Raw genomic sequence first — 22,764 nt, 5'->3', positions numbered from 1 at the left:
TTCAATAATTAAGGGCAGAACAAAATTAAGCTAATAAGAACACCCTTTCAATTCCCATTCTCATTAATGAATACACAATAAAAGCAAACAATTTAACTGTGTTGCAATTATTTATTTACACAACACACACTCTGTTCTAGATAATAAATAAACCATCACTAAACGAGCAAATAACATACATAGCTATAAAAATGTAGGTGGCAATTTATTTATGATGAACTTAATATTTAGTATTTTATTTTGCTGCTGTGAAAATTAATATTTCCATCCAGACATTGCCGTTGCCATCATCATCCGTCAATTAATAATCAACTTTTAACGAAACGATGAGGATGGTACTTGAATTTGAGTGCAGATTAAATAGTATTACACTATACAATAATATTATTTATATCTTTAGCAGATGAAGATTACTCTACAAACCTACAATGAATAGTATCATATAACGTAGGTTTATAGAGAAACAGTAAAATTGACTTAATTATTATTTTCCTCGCCTTGTAACTGTTTGTACAAATCTAATTTTCGTGCTAGAAATCATTTAGTTAGTGAGCAGCAGATGCTGCATCAGGCAGCAAAAGTAACAGTTAATTGTTTTTAAAAACGTTAAATAAAATACGCAACTTAATTGGGGTTAGTTGTATTAAAAACAAATAAAAAGCATGACTTACTTCCAACAACTTTTTGCTATTATGTGATTCGAAGACAAAATTCTGCGAGACACGAATAAATTGCATTATTTAATTTTTAAAACTTTTTAAATAGCAATGAAATCAGTTTGTGAAGATGGATTTCATATTTGTTTATCAGAAAATTTTGAAGGCCAATAAAAGAGCTCACGTTGACCAAGGCTTTCAATATAAACATTCTTGGATTTTTTAAGAGAACATTTTTACAATCCTTAATAAAAAAAACCTCATCATTGAATTTTCCAATTAAAATTCAGAACTGTCTAATGTATTAAAAGGATCTAATCAGCAAAGAGGCGATGTTACTTTTACACAATAAACTTGTGTTCTTGTACTACCTCCACTTTAAAATTTGTAAGCCACTTTCACTATTGCCAGTACTTTACAGTGACCCAACTGTGCCTGCTATGAATTATAGGAGTTCCAAAGCTTGTTAAAAGTAATACCTTTAGCGTAATGGTTAGTGCGTTCAATTCCCGCCTGTACCTTATAAATTTTATCACGGGTAGTGCCTCTTGCGCGCAATTGACAAATCCTCCAAGATTATTTATCGTCATGAAAAGTGATTCCTCAAATAAGACGTTCGGATTCGGCTCCATCCCTGACAACATTACTAGCACACAGGAATGGTTGTAAGTCACTAGGCCCTAGTTCTCAACGGACTGTTGCGCCACCTAATTTATTTATTTATCAGAAGAAAGCGATCTTAAATCTTAACGTTAAGAACACCGGACGAATAATTTAAACAACGAAAACGTTTTTTTGTCATTTTTGTATGTTATTAAGCACTATTAACCTCCCATAGGAAGTTATTGTAATGGGTCCGATTTGTCAAATTGAAAATTTTGAAATTTCTCGACGTTGCAAGGTCCCTAGAGTCGAAATAAAAGATTTTTAGAAAGATGTCTGAGCGAGCGTGTGTACGTACGTTCGTACGTCCGTAATTTCGCTACGTTTTTTTCGTCGTCCATAGCTCAAGAACCAGAAGAGACATCAACTTCAAACATTTTGTTATACAGATAATGAGGCAGAAAGATGCAAAAACGGCTCTCAAAAACATTGTGTGGTTAGTTATTTTACCATAGCAGTTTCAAAAATAGGTGAAAATGTTGATTAACCGTAAATATATTACGAACCAAAAACGCTAGAGACTTAAATTAAATTGTATATAATAAAATGTAACGTGATACAAAATAAGTATATTTTTTGAAAAAAATCCAACCTCGAAAATTTTACGAATACAAAATGATTTTAACTCCAAAACAATTTTGTACAACGAAAAATAAAGTTTTAAACATCTGGTAAAATTTTATGAAAAATCGAAATGACAGTTTTTTTACAAAAAATAAAAACCTAAAAAAAACCTTACTTAAAATTGGTAAAAATTGATTTTCCACTCAAACATCTTTTCAAAACTTTGAGATTATGGCTTCAAACTTATTTTCACTTGTAAGAAATATTGTTTTCAATGTTCGGAAAAATTTTGAGAAAAATCGAATGGAAGGTTTTTTTTACAAAAAATAAAAACCTTAATAATAAAATGTTAAAATGTTGATATTAAAAATTTATTTTCGCACAAATATCTTCTCAAAACTTTGAGATATTGGCTTTAATCTGCTTTTATATTTTAAAAAAATATTGTTGTCAACATTCAGTACAATATTGAGAAAAATCCGTCAGTTTTTTTAACAATGAATAAAAACCTAACAAAAAAACAATACTAAAACTTTTTATTAAAAATATTGTTGGTAATTTCAAAATTTTTAAGAATAATTCAACTAACAACTTTTTTAACCCATCACGAAAAATTACAAACTTTTAAGCAACACAAATTGACAAACGGGATGTTAACTCATCAGATGGTGAACAAAAATATTTTAGACCTCTTTCGGTCTTAATAAGGCTTAATTAATTGTGACGTATTGTGGTTTTCATGATATTTTTTAAATAAACCTTCTCTTTGACGACTACTCACCCCAATGTATACACTTTGTATATTATCACACTCACAATGCCTACAAACACTGTCTACCAGCATTTATAATAAAAATAACCTACAATGTTTAAACTTCCATTTTTAGCTGGCATTTTAATAAGAGATTTATTTTTATAGCAAACCAAATCCAGAATCGAACATCATATCCATCAGATCGTATGTCCCACCTACATGCAACTCTCATCCATAGCTGTTGCTATAGTAGTATAGACGTTTAATAAAAGTTTTGGTTTCTTATTTTCAATGTCGACTGTGTCAATGTAAATACAGCCATCAGATGCCTCCATTATTGTCTATGAAACCCGCACTTCCGCCAAAACAAATAAAATAAAATAAAAAAAGAAAACAACTTTCAATGTTTATTCTCAACACACCACTCCGCACCCACATGTTATGGTGTTGACTTTGGCTCTTGGCTCTTTGCTCTTGATGCCGTGTCGGTCGAGTCAGCTGATGGTTCACCTGCCATCACTTTGTCCCAGTTGACTCAAATTCCATTCCAAGGTTAGGAGAATGTCCTACCAAAAAGAGTCTAACCAAAACTTCAACATACCATAAGAGTATTAAGAAAAAATAACACAAAATCCAACCCTTATGTGCGTCTGTAAACATCCATAAGACCCCACTCGATCAGGTAGAGGTAAAAGCCGTTGAACTTCGAGGCTTATTTGATTCAATTGTTTTTGTTGTGAATGGTTTTTACGACTTTTATTTTTATAATATTTTGTTTGGATTATTTCGCTGAGTGTGTTTTTTATCTTCTTTTTGTTTTGTTTAACTCTTTAACTCGAATTCCTTTGTGGCGGTTTTTATCGTCCATCATCAACACACACACACAAAAAAGATATAAGCTTCTTTTTGGTCTTATGATCCAAATAAATCAACCGAAAGGTCTCGAAAAAAGGTCAAGTTATTAGAGTAGACCATTTATTTAAAAATATAGATACGAGTGTATCATAACTGGCCTTATGCCAAAATACTTGCTATTTTTATTTTCCAGACCTACTTTGCTTTTGGGTCAGATTTGGAACTTATGTCAAACTGGATGCGGCGGCCGGCGTATGGCTAATTTGAAGGAAACCCTTTTTAAATAATCTTCTACATTTAGAATGGAGCAGGTATAGAAAAAGTGGCATAATTTAAGTTCACTTTTGATGGAGATTTATTGGGGAAGTTTTGAAATATATATTTTATGAAAATGTCTTGATCTAAAATAAAATCCCTTCAAGTATTGGATATGGGAACTTGTCACAACCAAAACCTGATAGTTTATATGTGGATAAAGAATGCGAATAAAAACTATGTTGTCGGCATTTTTCAATTAAATTTCGAAATGGAAATGGCCAAGTCAACAGGCCGGAGGCTATTTTTGTCCATGCATGAAAAATGGGCAGTACACAAATTCAAAGATGCGGAAGACTGGTTTTTTCGAAACTTTGCGTCACACGACATAAAACATGTCATGATTGTGAGGTTGCAGATGTTTTTACTTGGAATTGGAATATGGCAAGCTTAAGTTAGATAATGTATAAAGTTGTAGGTACACATATACAAAAATTTAGATTTGCAAATTTGATGAAATATATTTAAGTATGTAGCACAAAAAAGGGTAAATGAGTTGTTATGCGTGTCATGGTTGAAGAATATGTTTGTGGGGAAAAGGTTATATAGATAGATTTTTTTATTTTCGTATTTGAATTACATTTGATAGGCTATCGCACAGTTTACATATACAGAGATTTGATATAAGATAGATACATTACATCTTTCTACTGAATCAGTATTTAAATTATTAAAATTAAGAATTGTATGATGATATAAATATTTGAAGGAAAGTACAAAAAAAACCTTCAATATGAAAAAAAAGTGTTCAGGTACAGTGTGTCTTAACATAGTTTTTTAAATTATACATATTTAAATGGGTTAGTATTTTGGGTTAGTATCAAAATTCATAAATAATATATAAATATACTTATGTTTATATTTTAGTATGAGTTAGTGACTAGTTAACACCTCGCGCCAACACGCGCGACTATGATTTGCCAATTCAGCATAACAGCATATTCTCATAAGTTCCCACGATTGGTGGGTATCATATTCTGGACAACGGTGCATTGAGGTGAATGCACCGACACTACGAGTATCAAGGTCGCTGACGCAGCAATCATCGATGCACGCCGTTAGGTGTTATTTTAGGGAATTAGTTTTAAGTTAGGCAGTTCAATTGTGAGCCCGGACCTGATTAGTCGTTAAATAAATATATTGTCAAATTTAATAACCGTTTATTTATTCCGTAAGTCGAACCGTTGGGCCAGCCCCTCAGGGGTTGGCGTTCGCTTTTTTTTCATATACGAATCCGCGATTCGTTAATTGGCGCCCGAGCAGGGACCGCGTTGCAAAACTGTATCCTTTTCGCCTGTAGATCCTAGTTCATTACCAATACGCTCTATTTGAGTGAACGTCACTGTTAACATGGGAACACAGTTGACCATTTTGGATAATAACTAAACTTTTCGCATAAACATGGGAACATGCGAATATCTGTTAAGGCTAAAGGATACGACGGTGATGGTGATCGTTCCATTAGTAGGCTGCTTGCGGCTAAACGGGATTCAAACGACACCTCCCACGCAACACGGTTCCTTGGAAACCCTATTCCGTCGGTTAAGGGGAGTACTAAATCTAAACCCTTTTTTTCAGGAAAAAATATTTCAACAAAAAATATATATCTTTTAAAAGACTAAAGACTAAAGCGAGGAAGTTATGATAATTGTGTGAGTGGGAAAAAAGAGCCCATAATTTATCTATATTCTATAGAAAAAGTGATCCTTGAAGCATTAAGCTATTCAAAGAAAAGATATATATATATTATTCCTAATTTGAAAAGAATAATCATATTTAATTTATTAATTGTTATTAATTGTGCAAGTGTGAGTGTGTGCAGTTATTTGATATAAAAGAAAAAAGAAGGTTAATAAGGTGAAAAATAATCTTTCATAATCTGTGCCTAGTGTCTGTTAAGGTAAGCCTACATTTTACATTTTTTTTATTCTTATTTTATTTTTTGAGAGAGATTTTTAAAATAAAAACATAAACTATGGATCAAGTCGCCCAACAAATTGTTGAATTGACTGGGGCAGTCAGTAGCTTGATTTCCCAATTGAAAAGCTTTGAGAGGAGAATCGAAGCTGTCGAAGGAAAAACAAATTCGTCAGCCTCCTCAGCTGCACCTTCTTCGGCTGTTAGCCATTTTGAGCTTAGTCCTCCTCAAACAGAGGCTGATCTCAGGGAAATAAGTAAGCTACCTGACTGCGTTAAAGAACTTCAGGTCTTTAATGGAAATCCTACTCAATATGTATCATGGATACATACTGTAGAGGGAATCCTTAAAGACTATGAAATAGTTAAATCAAAACCGCTTTACCGTGCGATTTTACAACACATTCGGGGTAAAATCAGAGGTCCGGCTGACGCCGCTCTAGTTAGTTACAATATCTTTGATGGTGACTGGAGTGAGATGAAGACTTGCTTATCTCTACATTATGCAGATAAGCGAGACCTTCGAACTCTGGAGCACCAGCTCAACCAGCTTGCTCAAAAGGGCAGCAAGCTGGATGAATTCTATGCGGCTGTTAACCATCAATTATCGTTGATGGTTAACAAAATAAAAACGGAGTCGCATAGTGAGGAAACCGTAAGGGCTTTGGTAGAAACCTACCGGAATAGGGCTCTGGATGTGTTCGTGCGTGGCCTCAATGGTGATATCTCACGAATGTTGATGATTCAACGGCCACGGACACTCCCAGAAGCTTACTCTGCCTGCCTGGAAATACAGAACGTCAACTATCGGAGTAGTTCTGTACACTCCTCTTCCTTCTCTAACACCATCACGTCTCCTATGAATCAACATTTTGGTAATAGAGACGTGAGACCCAATATTCCTCCGAGAAGGCCCCAACAAAATTCAATAGGGAAGCATAACAGGTTTGCCTGGAATGCTCCTCAGGAAAATGTTCCTGCACCGAAGCCTTCGGAGAAGATGGATGTTGATCGAAGCATCCAGAGCAAACAAGTGAACTATGCAAATCGATCAAAGTTCCAGGGCAACCCCTTTAAACGTAGAGCAGCCTCTGATAACTTCCCTAACAAGCAGCAACGCTTGTACAACATCGAAGCGGAAGACGAAGTGGATTTAGAAAGCTACTCCGCATCTGCGGAGGAAGCTACTTGTGACGAGATAAATTTTATGTCAGGGGGCCATCTAGCGTACCATACATAGAGTATGTTGCAAAGGATGGAGTAGTGTTGAAGTTTCTTGTTGATACGGGGGCCAACAAGAATTTCATTAGCCCAAAAATCGACCAGCCCTCAATCTCGCTTCCAAAACCTTTTTCTGTAAAGTCTGCCGCTGGTAATGTTAAAATTTCTAATTATGTCGAGGGAAGATTTTTCTCTAAGGTTGGCAATGATACTCCTGTTAAATTCTTTGTACTACCTGGACTCGATTCTTTCGATGGAATCATTGGGGATGACACCCTCAAAGAATTGGAGGCTGTCATTGATAGAAAAAACAACCTTCTAACGATAAAACCCAATATAGAGATTCCGCTCAAAGCAAAGATATCACGACAGGTGAACGTTGTGCTTAATGAGGATCTTCCCCACGACATTAGACAGGGATTGGAAAAATTGATTAGGAAACACGAATCGCTTTTCGGGCCGATCAATATTAACGAAGTAATCGATACTTCCATTCAGGCCGAAATCAAAACAAATACAGATGAGCCTATATATACAAAGAGCTATCCGTACCCGTCATCCTTAAGAGAAGTTGTTGAGGAAGAAATAAATAAACTTCTAGACGAAGGGATAATAAGGCCTTCCAGAAGTCCTTATAATTCACCAATTTGGGTTGTGCCCAAAAAACCTAAGGCGAATGGCGAGAAGCAATTCAGAATGGTCATCGACTACAAAAGACTTAACAGCGTGACAATTTCTGATGCATATCCAATACCGGATATAAATGCCACTCTTGCTAGCCTAGGGAACGCCCGATACTTCACAACCCTAGACTTGACCTCGGGATTTCACCAAATTCCCATGAAACCCTCAGACATTCAAAAAACAGCCTTTTCCTCCATGAATGGTAAGTATGAGTTCTTGAGATTGCCATTCGGACTCAAGAACGCGCCAGCTATTTTCCAACGGACAATTGATGATGTCCTTAAACCATTCATAGGAAAGATATGTTATGTCTATATCGATGACATAATAGTCTTTAGCAAGAATGAAGAAGAGCATTTAAAAAACCTTGACATGGTCCTCGGAAGGCTTAACGAAGCTCACTTAAAAGTGAACCTTGAAAAAACCCATTTCATGGACACTTCCGTAGAGTTTCTTGGCTATGTTATAACGGCCAATGGTGTATTACCTGATAAAAAGAAAATTGAGGCTATCCGAAACATACAACCTCCAAGTAATTTGAAGGAGCTTAAATCGTTTCTCGGATTAACCTCATATTACAGAAAATTTATTAGAGATTATGCCAAAGTCGCTAAACCCCTTACCAATTTAACAAGAGGCGAAAACGCTCAAGTCAAGGCCAACCAATCAAGGAAAATATCAATAGAACTTGATGAAAAAGCCACACAAGCGTTTAATGACCTAAAAGAGCTCCTCACATCTGCTGAAGTACTTGCATTCCCAGATTTTAGTAAACCATTTTCTCTTACTACTGACGCATCCAACATAGCCATTGGAGCAGTTTTGTCCCAAGGAGACGGAGGTAAGGAAAGACCAATTGCCTTTATTTCCAGATCACTAACCGCAAGTGAAGAAAACTACGCCACAAATGAGAAAGAAATGTTGGCGATAGTTTGGGCACTGGATAACCTGAGATCCTATTTATATGGTGCAAAACAAATTAAAATATTCACTGACCACCAACCTCTTACCTATGCTTTGGGTAATCGCAATTACAACGCAAAGTTGAAGCGATGGAAAGCTAGGATAGAAGAATATAATTGTGAATTAATTTACAAGCCTGGAAAATCAAATGTGGTAGCAGATGCACTATCGAGACTTAATATTGTAAACGACCACTCGACTGTCTCAGCTAAAGCTGAAACAGAATGTGAAGTGAATGCGTTACAGAACACATCTTCAACAGACACAGCTTCCGAACAAAATTTCGCTGATGGTAGATCCGATACTGATACAGCTTTCGAACAGGTTTCCTCCTTAGGATCACAAGATGTCGAATCGGCTTCAACTGTGTCGGCCAGTGGAACAATGCACAGTGCAGAGCAGGATTCAACGGATCTGATTCCTCATGTGGAAGCTCCATTGAATGTTTTCCGAAACCAGATTATTATCAGGGTTTCAGATAATAAACTTGATTCGATGGAGGAACCACATCCCGGTTACATAAGACACTACTTCTCAACTCCGTATCTAGATAACGTTGCCCTAACAGCTGTCCTTAAAGCCAAACTTAGGCCCAATATAGTTAATGGCATTAAAATTCCTGAACTTTGTATGGAACTTCTGCAAAAGGTATATTTGGAAACGTTTTCCAGCTATAAGATTAGGCTGACACAAAGAATTGTTGAAGATGTCACAGACGAGAATCGAGTGTGGGAACTCATTAGTAAGGAACACAAGCGAGCTCATAGAAATGCTCGAGAGAACAAGGAACAACTCCTTGAAAGATATTACTTCCCGAAAATGAATAGCTTAATAACACGCTATGTAAAGTCCTGTGACATTTGCCTTACAAACAAGTATGATCGACATCCGGCGACCCCTATGTTTCAGCCTACTCCTATTCCCTCTTATCCTTGTGAGATATTGCACATGGATATTATGGAAATCCAGGGTGAAAAGTTTATATCATGTATCGACAAGTTTTCAAAGTTTGCTAAATTATTCCACATTAGGAACAAGTCCTCTCTATATCTAAGGGACAAAGTGATGAAAGTACTTCACTATTTTACAGTCCCCAGGATATTAGTTACAGACAATGAAAAAAGTTTTCTCAGCCCCATAATAATTAACTTTATCAAAATGCTCGACATAAAGATGTACCAAACACCCGTTAATCGTAGCGAGGTTAACGGCCAAGTTGAAAGATTTCATTCAACAGTTCTCGAAATTTTTCGATGTTTGAGAGCCGAGTATAAAGAACTTAAGCTAAGGGAGCTGATACACATATCGGTCGATCGATATAACAATACAATTCACTCGGTCACTGGCAGAAAACCATCTGACATGTTTTTTAACAGAAGTTCCAGAGTAAATTATCAAAAGATGTCAAATTATCGGATAAAAGTAAATCAGGAACTTAGGGAAAAGATAGAAAAAAATCAAAAGGCCAAAAACCAATGGCATAATAAAAAGAAATCTATCCCGAAGAAATACAAAAAAGGTGACGTAGTCTACACATCCTTCAAGAGGATTCAGGGCAAACATAAGCCGCTGTATCGGAAGGAAGTGGTAGCAAAAGATAACAAGGTAACCATTATAACAGACACAGGTAGAAAAATTCACAAATCCCAATTAAAGAATATTTAACTACAGAACACACACCCGCACAAAGAAAGCACACATCGAAAAAAAAAAAAAAAAAAAAAAAAAAAAAAAAATGTACCCTTGCAATGTAATGTAAAAAGACATAAAATGATAAAATGTAATGAAACAAATACATAAAATGTATAAAATAGTACATTTAATAAAATGACATAGGTAACGAAACCTTAATGTCAAAGCCAAAGCATAGAATAATGAAATGAATAAAATGCAGAAAAATTGTATATTTATTAAATGTATGGCAAAAATCATCATACTAATGAAATACATGCATACATAAAATTGCATAAAAATTGCAAAAAATTATTTATATATAAAAATTTAATTTTTTATAATATATATGTATAAAAAAAAAAAAAAAAAAAAAAAAAAAAAAAAAAAAAAAAAAAAGGTCAATGGCACCATGCCTAAACAAAAACCAAACTATATTATCTATATTATTACATAATTAATAACCATTTCTTTTTCAGAATATTAATTTTAATTTTTCCATTTTTTCTAGATATTTTAATAACGATATTACATTATTAATATTTTTAAACTTTTCATGACCTATTTTTTTCCTTATTAAGTTTATATTTAACTGATTTATTTATATTTAACCAATGTAACAAATTTAAAACACAATATAGCTTATTATTCCTAACGGCCGTGCAAGGCTTCACTATCTTCGAGTACCAGTCCCCAATGGTAACAATAAAGGAAGGACCAGGGTGGATTATCGATGGACACTTCAAATTGGTGCATTTGATCCGGTTAGATGAATTTGAAGATCTGCTCAACAAAATGACTTTAGCTGTCCAAGCTGTAATCAAGCAACCTGAAAAGAAAATCGTGGCACGCCATCACCTTACCCAGCTTCACGAACGAATCGATATGCTCAAAGGAAAAATGCATAGAAGGCAAAGGTCGATTAATTGGATTGGTTCTGCGTGGAAATGGTTGGCCGGTAACCCTGACGCAGCAGATTGGGATGAAGTGCTCAAAAACGAGAACAACATAATCGAGAATAATAATCATCAATACAAAATAAACGAGAGGATCCTTAGGATAACAAAGGATATCACCCAAAGGATCAACCAGGTCATTAACAGCACCGTAATCCAAACGTCATCGTCTAATAGGGCTATCCACGAGCAAAACGTTATGGACGAATTATTAGTGGTGAAAGAAGATGTAAACGAAATTGTTCGCGCCTGCCAGATGGCGAGAAGCGGAATCGTAAATACAAATCTCTTGGACCATGAAGAGATCAACAGGCTTATCAGCGAAGTTGAAACTTTACCATATGCTAACGTTGTGGAGGCTTTGCAATTTGGTAAACCATCAGTCTATACCAACGATTCCATCCTACTGTACGTACTATCTATGCCTAAAGTCAGCAGGACTGAGTACAACTTGTTATTGACCAGAGCGTCAATCCTGGGAGGAAAGCAAGTCGACCTACCTTATTCTAAGATTCTAGCAAACCATGAAGATACCTATGGCATAATATCCAACTGCCTTAGTATGGGCAACATGACGACTTGTGATGAAAGCTCTTTAGAAAAATTGGAAGAAGAGGGATGCGTAGTTCGGTTGCTTAAAGGAGGGCACGCTAATTGTGCAATTCGTACCAATACAGCCAGTATTACGGAACTGATCAAGGAAGACACGATATTTGTCACAAACTTCCAAGGAAAATTATATAGCAAGAACATATCAAAGGATCTCTCCGGTACATATTTGATCCAGCTCTACAATGAATCAATTCGACTAAATAACAGAACATTTGTTAGCCTGACGGCAACATCGCTTCAAGCGCTTCCACCAGTTTTAACCAACACATCCTTGAAAGTGAACAAAGTGGACATCGAATACCTTCATGACATGAGCATCAAGAACATCAAGATCCTGAATGGCCTATCATATCGGCTAAACACCTATACTGCTACGGATGTGACGATCCTCCTGATATTGGCAATAGTTGTATGGATGATATGGCGCAAGCTGCACAGGAAGATTGACTTACCAAAGATCCAAATCCTACCACCACCGGTGCTACCTACCCCTAACATCTCATCTTAAAATACTGATCTACGGGACGTAGATTTTCAAAGGGGGAGGAGTTAACACCTCGCGCCAACACGCGCGACTATGATTTGCCAATTCAGCATAACAGCATATTCTCATAAGTTCCCACGATTGGTGGGTATCATATTCTGGACAACGGTGCATTGAGGTGAATGCACCGACACTACGAGTATCAAGGTCGCTGACGCAGCAATCATCGATGCACGCCGTTAGGTGTTATTTTAGGGAATTAGTTTTAAGTTAGGCAGTTCAATTGTGAGCCCGGACCTGATTAGTCGTTAAATAAATATATTGTCAAATTTAATAACCGTTTATTTATTCCGTAAGTCGAACCGTTGGGCCAGCCCCTCAGGGGTTGGCGTTCGCTTTTTTTTCATATACGAATCCGCGATTCGTTAATTTGACTTTATAATTTTAAATGTATTAATAAATAAATAAACAATTTGATTATTAAGCAATAAATTAAATAAATAAATAAATTAAATAAATAAATAAATAAATAAATAAATAATAATAAAAAAAAATAATAAATAAATTAGTTATTTAATAAATAATTTAGTAAATACAAAACAAACAATCAAACTAATAGTTATTTAACTATTACTGCACAAAGAAATTGATAAATAAATAAACAAACTTATAAATAAATAAATATACATAATATGTTAATTAATTGATTGTAATACATTAAAAACAAGTAGACAAATAATTATGTAACTCACATAGAGGTAAATATATAATAAATAAACATTAAATCAATTAAGTAAATTATAAAGCATAATTTAATATCACAATGTGTTTAAGTAAATACATAAATAACATAATTTAAATATCTAGAAGAATCGAAACATAACAATAAGTAAAATAACAAGTTTTAACAGAAAATTATATTAGTTGGCAGAAAAGTGGTTAGGATATAAGTTGGTTGATCAATGGATTATCCGAAAAATCACATTTTAATACAAATGAATTATTCAGCTTTTCAATTCTATCACAAATTTTTTCAACATTTGCTCTTGCATGCAAGTCGGCTGTAGAATAATAACAAGGAAGATTAAGCATCATTTTAAGCAATTTATTTTGAGATATCTGCAGTTTTTGTATATGACACTTTGCACACTTCCCCCATATCTGGCAACCATACAAGAGAATTGCCTGAAAAACGACTTTATAAATTATAATTTTACTGTCGTTACTAAGACCTGACTTTCTATTGATAAAGGGATATAGAAGTTTTATCGCAATACCAACTTTTTTTAATGTTTTTTCGATATGTTCTCTGTAAATAAGTTTTTGGTCTAAGCAAACCCCTAGATACCTTACGCTCGTTTCCCAGTTTATGTTGACACCGTTAACATTTATCTGGTTGCTTGGAAGAAAACAAGACTTTCTTTTTCTACTAAATATAGCTTGTACCTTATCAGCATTTAGTTTTATTTTCCATTTAGAATAATACTGAGTTATAAGATCAATTGCATGGTTTAAATTTGTCTCTATATTGAGACCAAATTCATGCGATGAAAAAATACCAGTATCATCAGCAAAAATAGCTAATTGACATTCAGGAAGCTTGGGAATATCGGACGTATAGATGTTGTAAAGGAATGGCCCTAATACAGATCCTTGTGGAACACCATGTTCAACATGGTAACAATTTGACGAACAGTTATTAACATAAACACTAAAACACCTATCAGACAGGAAACTTTGAATAATTTTTATTAGATAAGTTGGAAAGCCTAAGCAAACTAGTTTATGGACCATTCCATCGTGCCACACAGTATCAAAAGCTTTTTCTATGTCTAGTAAAATGAGACCAGTTGATTTGCCAAGCAAACGATTCTTTTTCACATACTGACATACTCGCAATATTTGGTGAGTAGTACTGTGAAATTTTCTAAACCCAAATTGTTCATTAGGAATAATGTTCAATTGATCAGAAATTTGTAATATTTTTTCTTTTAAGTTAGATAATGTATAAAGTTGTAGGTACATATATACAAAAATTTTGATTTGCAAATTTGATGAAATGGATTTACTCGTAAGAATGTAGCACAGAAAAGGGTAAATGAGTTGCTATGCGTGTCATGGTTGAAGAATATGTACTTCTTTTACTGATTATAAGTTGGTGCAAAGGTGAATGCAAAATTTGAAGGACAAGCCATCTAGTGATTTGATTTTAAATCGTAGATAATTTTCAAACTGACAGCTCTTTTCCCATAGAAATAATGACAGAAAGTCAGTATCATTTCGCCACGGAAGGAAACGATTCTCTTACGATTAAAGAACTTTTAAAAATATTGACAACTTATTTCGAAAGCGAGTGCTGAGTTGCCTAAATTTCTCTCGTCATCAATTTTAATAGCTCGATTTTCTATCCGTTAGTCTGAAAAGGATTCTCCTCAAAGATCTCGGATTATTTGCTTAAGAAATAAATTATGTGACGCAAAAATCCGGTGAGAACTAGGGCCTAGTGACACAAAACTCTCAACCATTCCTGTTTGCCAATAGTGGATGAAGGGGAGCTACAGTTTTAAGCCGAATCCGAACGAATGCTTTGAGAAAGCACTTTTCATGACAAGAATTACTCTTGGAGGAATTGTCAATTCCTCGCAAGAGGCAGTACCCGTGAAATTAACTTAAGACGGTTCAGGCAGGGATTGAACCCAAGACCTCTGACATGACAGTTGAACGCACTAACCATCATGCCACAGGTACTACGGTTTATTTGTTTAGAAAGTAAAAAATTCAAATTGCAATACTATACTATTTGCTATAGCTTTATGGTTTTGAAATAAGGCCCTTAAAGGCTTCAATTGGGTTTGGGTAAGAAATGTGCATTTCCGCTTTGGCAACTAAGTTAGCAAAGAAAATTGTCGCATTTGGGGATTGGAAGATCCTCACGAAGGCAATTCTTCCATAAAAAAAGACAGTGGATTGTAGAGTATTGATATCAGAGGACCATATTTCGTCACAAATGAGACTGAAAACAAAATTTTGGAAAACAGTGGGAGTTACATAGTCATTAATATACTTTTTTTCAACTAAAATAGAAGACATTAATTTGGACTATAGCTCTTGTTCAGAATAGGATCGTGTTCCAATCTTTCATCCCAAAACGTGTAATAAACCAAATTCGAATTTCAATTTGACCCCTTTGGACTTTTTTTTGTGGAAAGCCATGCGTCGACGACTGAAGCAATTTGAGATTAAATGCTTAATCAATTACATTTACTCCTCCACAGAAAATTACTTGTTTATTCGTCATTACTTCCATTTTGGCTCTTATTAAATTCGAATCCATTTTCTGTATTTTAATCATTTCAACTCTGATGCAAGTTATCATCAGTTCTCAGACAGAAAACACAGACAACATGACATTTGAAATTGGAATATCAATTATTAAGGCAATTCGAAAACACATTTCCTGGAAATGTTAATCCTTTACCTATTTTGAATCTTTTAACAGGAATCCTCTTTTATGTCACATGCATGTTCAATTTTTTACTCTTTTTACTTTTATCTGATGTCTGAATAAGAGCCAATAGAAATTTCGTTTATGGTGGTTTCAATAGTGGAGATTATAAACTTTAAAATAAATTAAAATACAAAAAAATTTCCACTGAAATATCCGCAAAGAGCAAAATTGTTTTGTATTTTTAATATTAAATCCATATAAATATTCATTACGAGTATAAATCATTTAGATGCTGAAACTATTCTTGGAAACCAATGAAAGAGGACTTTAAATCCTCAATAATTTTCTTTGCTACCAAAATAGTTGCGAAAACCTACAATCTAGCCGAATTCAACAGTTATTATAACTTTTTTCCAAGTAATTTAAAAAGTTTTTAAAATGACAACAACTGCAATAATGCTTCTACTAAAATTCAAAATATGAATTTTGTAGCTTTACTCTATTCAAATATTTGCTTTTCAATTCTAAGGTATTCATTCTAAGTATACGAGTGAGTACCTATGTATGTAAAAAGTGAACAATATAAATCATAAAATAAAGTACACAAAATTTCAACAGCACATCCGTTTCTTGGTGACAGAAAATCGTAATTTAGCTTGAACCTTCACAAAAACTTTTGACGAATTGCTTTTTCAAAATTCTTTTCAACCATAAAAATTTCTAGGTTTGGTTCAGTAAAATGATGAATGTGTGAGGAAAAATTTTGTCACTTATGATGATAAAGGAAAAAGCTGAAATGTTTATTCCTCAAGGTTTCACAATATAGGTAGATATTCAGATTTCATTTTGTATCTATGTTCCTTTGATGGCCATTTTTGCATCTGTAGGTACCTTAATTTATTTTCCTTCATACTATTCATACATTCAAACATAACAGTATCAATATACTCGTACATACATATATGAGGCTTTACATTTTCAGGACTGGATACAGGAATGTGTTGTAATTACCTAAAAGTGTCTAATATGAAGTGTTGGTAGTATGTATTTAGCTAACATTTTGAAAAATATATTACAAATAAAATTTTTTAAATTATTATTCTTTGTTCTTATTTTTTAAAACGAGATTTTTAGTGGAAAACCAATTTCTACCAATTTTTGAAGCAATTTTTTATTTCTTACGTAAAGAAATTGGATTTTTCTAAAAGAAAATTTAGCACAGAATGAATTATTTTGAATCTATTGACGAGATATCGAACATCAATTTTTAGAAATTTTGCTTACTATTTGTTGTAGCTACATCTTAATTTTTATGAAAAAAGCTGTTAGACTTCTATACAAATTTTACTGAATGTCGAACATATAATATTTTCTTTAAGGTGAAGTTAGTTAGCGCCAATATCTTACATTTTTGAGTAGAATATAGTTTTTACCAACTTTTTTTTAAAGTTTTACCAGATGTCAAACATTTTGTTCTTCGTTGCATACAATTATTTTGGAGATAAAATCGTTTAATTTCGTAAAATATTCAAAGTGAAAATGATTTTGTTTGTCAGTTTTTTTGATTTTATAGCCCTTTCTGCATTATTATCTGTATAACAACATTTCTTTGAAGTCGATGTCTTCACTGATTCTTGGGATATTGAAGACAAAAAAGCTTGGCAAACATACGGACGTACGAAAGTAAGAACATACGTAAACACGCAAGCAAAAAAATTGGTCTAAAAATCTTTCATTGAGATTCTAGGAAATTTTCTATTAGAAAAATCGCACCGATTACAATAAGTTCCTATATCAAGTTGAAAAGTTGTTGTAAACTATACCCCGCAATACATTTTTTTATTAATATATCATTTAACAAACTGAGTGCACTAACTTTATGTAATTTTAATTTCTTAGTTTCATACTTTTTTTTTAAATTTTATTGTTTACAGAAAAAATCCAATTGGATTATAATTTGTATGAACATAATCTCATTATTTTTGCATATTTAAATAAATAAATAATTACATACGTATTCTGATAATCATACGTCTTTTTTGATAGAAAGTGATTTGTTTTGATTAAATTACAGGCTCACTTTCAGTTAAAAAAAATTAATTAAGAACGCATAAATCATTCAATTAACGAATTATAGTTCGTCAGAAAGCGTTGCCAATTTGATAAAGTTATTCTGAAAACGCATCAACAGTATAACTGAAGTGTTAATGTCCGCTCTACTGACAATAACATCCTCCATGAGCGTCAATTGTTTTAAGTTGACTAAATAATTTTTAATTTTAGGAATCTAAAGGGTTTTTAAATAAGTGTGGGTAGATGTTGAAATGGAATAACAAAAGCTGTTTGTGGGGTATTAACAAAATCATTTTAAAGGCGCATGCATGCCATTCAGTGTGAAATATGACATCATTCAAATGCCCGTCACGGTGGCACATATCGCAGTGGTCCAATTTTCAATGACTCTTCCGCATAGATCCTGCGACTTCAAGAAACCCCACAGCAAAAAGTCTAGGGGTCAAATCGCATGGCCTTGGTGGTCAATTCACATCAACTTTGCAAAATGTCTATCGCGGCGTTTGCTGTGTAGTACAAAGCGCCGCCGCCGTACTCGAGCTCGCTGTTGACGGTGACCGCAGCACTAACGTCGTTTTTGAAGAAGTACGGACCAATCACGCCGCCGCCGCCGCTCGCTGGCCTTAAATCCACGCTAAACGGTAACTTTTTGAAGATGCATTATCACCTGGTGAACCTACAGTGGGTTGAGGTGTCCCATATGAGGCAATTTTGCTTGTTAACAGAGACATTCATCCAAAAATGCGCCTCGTCAATAAAGATGATTTTTCGCCCAAAATTGTTTCTCTTCCAAACGATTCGAATTCCAATCAGCGAACAAACGGCGTTGTCTATGGTCATGAACTTTGAGCTCCTGTGTCAGTAAGACCTTGTTCAGGTATAGTCCCAAGTCCCGAGCTAAATGCGCCAAGTTTAAGTCTGCGAAAGGCAGAGTTCTTGTGCACGGCTCCCTAGAGTTCTGATGTACACTTACGGACTGCGGCGATGTTCTCTACCCATCTTGCGTTCCTTAAACGTACGGGTGTCGGTTGATTGTTTACTGAACCGATCGTCTCAACAACTGAATAATACACAAGCGATTTGACAGATGCCACCAAAAACAAAAAGGCAGCCACGGGCGAACAAATTTACCCGCGCCAATTGAAAAACCGTTTACATCAATATCGATTGATTTTTAAAAACGTTTTCAAAGTTTGAATACTATTTTAAAGAACAACCTTCTAGTGAAAAAGCCAGTTTTCATTGCTGCATTCAAGCAATTCCAAGTTCAGAAAATGCACATACATTTCAAACTCGAACTCGGACCTGCTATTAAATTTAGGGATTCTCTATTCTGTAGAACTATACCAAACCATTGAATATTCCGCTATTTAGGCCTTCAAAGGGTAAGTCATAATCCCTCTAGTGTATCTGAGGTCTCACCCTATTCGGTGATTTAAATACCCACAATCTTTTCTTTGTGGCTTTTCCAACGACTGACGACGGTCCGCAACGTGACGTTCCTTGAATTCTTGCTGATTCATACAATTTCTGTTTGTTTAGATATTGAAATATAAAATCAGAACTACTTTTTAGATTAGTCACGTTCATATCGCATTTACATGCGTGAATAGTTTTTCATATTGTTTCTTATAACTTTGCTATCGCACGTCCTGCAACTTTATTGTTAAACATTATATCTTCACACACTCTTGATTTTCCAAAAATCGAAATAAAAGATACTCTTGTAATTTGTAACAGAAAGATAGACACTTTTTTGAAATCATCTTCTCTTCTTTCTTTTTTCTAGACAGGAAACATATCGTTTTATATGACCCTAAGGATTCGATAAGGACACTCAGATCTGGATACAACATTAGTGCTTTGAATATGATTCGGGTATGCCTAACCCAAATACATAAATGTTGTATACTTCATTGAATCTAATATGTTTATACGAACAGAAGAGATACGAATATTTAACGTACATAGAATCCTGTCAGAGAATATACAAAAAGGGAGGGCATCATATACACCCAACATAACAACGAGACAAAACGAGAAAAAAAAAACAAACAGGACATCCTTAAATGTTTCCGGTTTGTCATGAATTTCCGTTTAAAGGAGTTGGCAAAAGAAAAATGTGTTTATTATTCAGGACACATTCTAACGACATAGAAGAACGATCAACGAGAAGAAGAAAAAGTAGAAGAAGACACTGCCAAACGCGTTCACGAACTCTTTTTGTCTCGCTTGAAGAATTGGTTTTGGTATCAAACAAGCTCTATCGCCATCAACAGCAACATTGCCGTTTATATAGAACACGACGAGTATATAAGGATGTGTAGTATACTACGAAAGAATTTGTTCATCAGCCAGTTCCAAATTCTGATATTCAATTGAAATCCATCAACATGCAAAAAAGGAATCGGGTCGGTTGGTTTTGGGCGTTCGAAGTGTGAATATCCAGCAAAAAAAAAGGTTTCAGCCACTGTAAAGGACTCGTTTCCAATTTGTGTCCTCGATTTTTTTTTTGCGTTTGTTTCCTTTGTCAACTTTTCAATGATCCAAAAACCTACATCTGTGAAAAATATGAGCAGGAAAGGGTGGGAGTTGGGTGGATACCAAAATGTCAACACTCTGTATAGAGAAAAATACCCCAATTTATTTGGCGCCAAAAAGGGAGTCAAGGAAGTAGAAAGTACTTCAATTCTAAGGTTTAAGCTGACTCTGGGAAATTTCATTTCTACGTGAAAAGGTAATCTGCGAAGAAAATTCAATTTTATGACAACGTTATGGTGCGGTATTGGCGCTCTTCGTCTTTCTCCTCTCCGTCGGTCGTCAGCAATGGGTGCGGATTGGAGAAGAATATTGAATTGAGTACCTATTTCTTGGTAAGCATTATTTTGTGGTTCGTCGTTTATAGGTAGGTAGGTAATAGGTAGGTATAGAACTTATACAGAGTCTCGGATGGGATAACACCTTCGTGCCTTTTTTGAAGGTTTAACAGGTGAACGTAAGGAAAAGCAGACAGTTTTTCGTATTATTTATAGGAATGGCAATTAATTTTAACTTTTATGTTTTGCCAAAAATACAAAACGAAGAGGAAATAATATGAAAATGTTTGTGGATATAGAAAATGGAAATAAGCTAAATTGAGTAAATGGGTAGAGCAATTGGGGCATTTAAATTTGTCATGAATAAAGAGATGCGAACGCTTGGAATGTTTTTTTAAGAGCAACACGTGCATTCTTCTACTTCAAGTTCTAGTCGTTATTTTTTATTTTTTTGGTTCATTCGCAATGAATGCCAAATTGTAATAATTTATTTTATTTTTTATTTTATTCTCTTGAAATACTTAGTTTTTAGAGAGTTCAGAGTACCCTTTTTCGACATATGTTGAAATGTTTAATCGTCTACGTACGTATAATAAAAACCATCCTTCCTGAAAGAACAAAATAAACATTGAGTATCAAAAGGGCAATACCTTAGCTTAATGCTTTTCTTATAAGCAATATTTCAAGACCTTTTTTTTTATTTATGGCTTTATGCGTTTATGCGTTATGAGCTATAAATTATTGCATTAAATTGAAATATAAATATTGTGTAGGAAATATTGCATATTTTTAAGGTTAGCCCCTTTATTTATGAAATGTGTAGGTATAAACCTTTTATCTATTTTTTATAATGAATCAGGTCTAAAATTGAGAAAATAACGCTTAAGAGTTAAGAACTTTATCTACTCTAGGCTCTTCTATTACACGTGACACGTTAAAAGTGAAGATGTGTTTTTGGAGCACCAAATGCAATAATTCTGTAACGTAGTGATTTTATAATGAAAATCCGGATATTTAGCATGTTCAAATACGCTATCAACGAACACGACGATAACGTCGCTTATGATAGCTGATTAAGTTTTGAAGACTTAAAGCTCTAAGAACTAATGTCGTTTATGGAATGTCTTATTTACTTCCCATTTGACGGTAATGTAATCAATCCGATTTGTCACACTTTCGTACGTTCGGGTTACCATTTTTCGTCGTCCTTATCTGAACAATCAGTAAAGTTATCGACATCAAATAAGTAGCGTTTTAGACACCTGGTGAAATTTAAGCAAACATCGAAGAATACGTTTTTTTAACAAAAAAAAACCTAAAAACACACTTCTAAGAGTTGCTAAGGATGGATTTTCAAGTCAAATATTGTGACAAAATTAAAAATATTTCTTCGAAACTAGTTTTATTTTATAAAAATACTATTTTTAATATTGGGTAAAATTTTTAGAATAATTAAAGTTATAGTTTTTGTACGCAAAAACGATAAAAACCAATGACCGATTATTGTTCTTCGAAAAATTCAATTGATATTATTTTATAAAAACAATACTGCTAAAATTGATAAAAATTGGTTTTCCATTATAAAATTTCGAGACCAAAAATAAATAATGAAATCAAAATTGTTTCTTACTTTTAGTAAATTTGTACAAAACACAAACAAAACATAAAACTGATAAGCAACTATTTTCAACTAAAGTATTATGAAAAGAAGGAAAGATATTGACTTGTATCTGACACCAAATATTGTTATTAACATTTTATAAGTTTTAGAAAACTCGACAGACGGGGACGCATGGGAAGTTACCAGTGTGGGTCGCATTCTAGCCTCTTTCTTTAAAGACCGAATAGAGATTCTTTAATAAAAGAATGTTAAAAAATCACACTGCTTCGATTCTTCACATCAACTACTTGTTTAAACAACTCAAATTTTTCACCAACTAAGAAGGTGATTCAATTTAACTGTTTTTTTTCCATTTTTGTAAGTTTATAAATCTTTAAGCGTTAGTTAAGGGTGTTTAGTTTCAAATTTTAGTAATTGCGACTTTTTACTCGTTAAATACCAAAAGCTTTTTAAAAATTCAAAATAAAACTTCCTATCGGAAAACATTTAAA

At 34.0% G+C, this 22,764-nt stretch overlaps 1 protein-coding gene across 4 annotated transcripts in view; it reads right to left on the bottom strand.

The window, feature by feature from the left end:
* The window catches only part of LOC129952461 (rap guanine nucleotide exchange factor 4), a 225,633-nt gene that overhangs the window by 124,357 nt on the left and 78,512 nt on the right, over positions 1–22,764 (bottom strand). The gene's annotated exons all lie outside the window — the stretch shown is intronic.

Source organism: Eupeodes corollae, chromosome 3, assembly GCF_945859685.1.
Source record: "Eupeodes corollae chromosome 3, idEupCoro1.1, whole genome shotgun sequence".
NCBI classification, from domain to species: Eukaryota; Metazoa; Arthropoda; class Insecta; order Diptera; family Syrphidae; genus Eupeodes; species Eupeodes corollae.
This window is presented reverse-complemented; position numbering and strand designations above follow the sequence as displayed.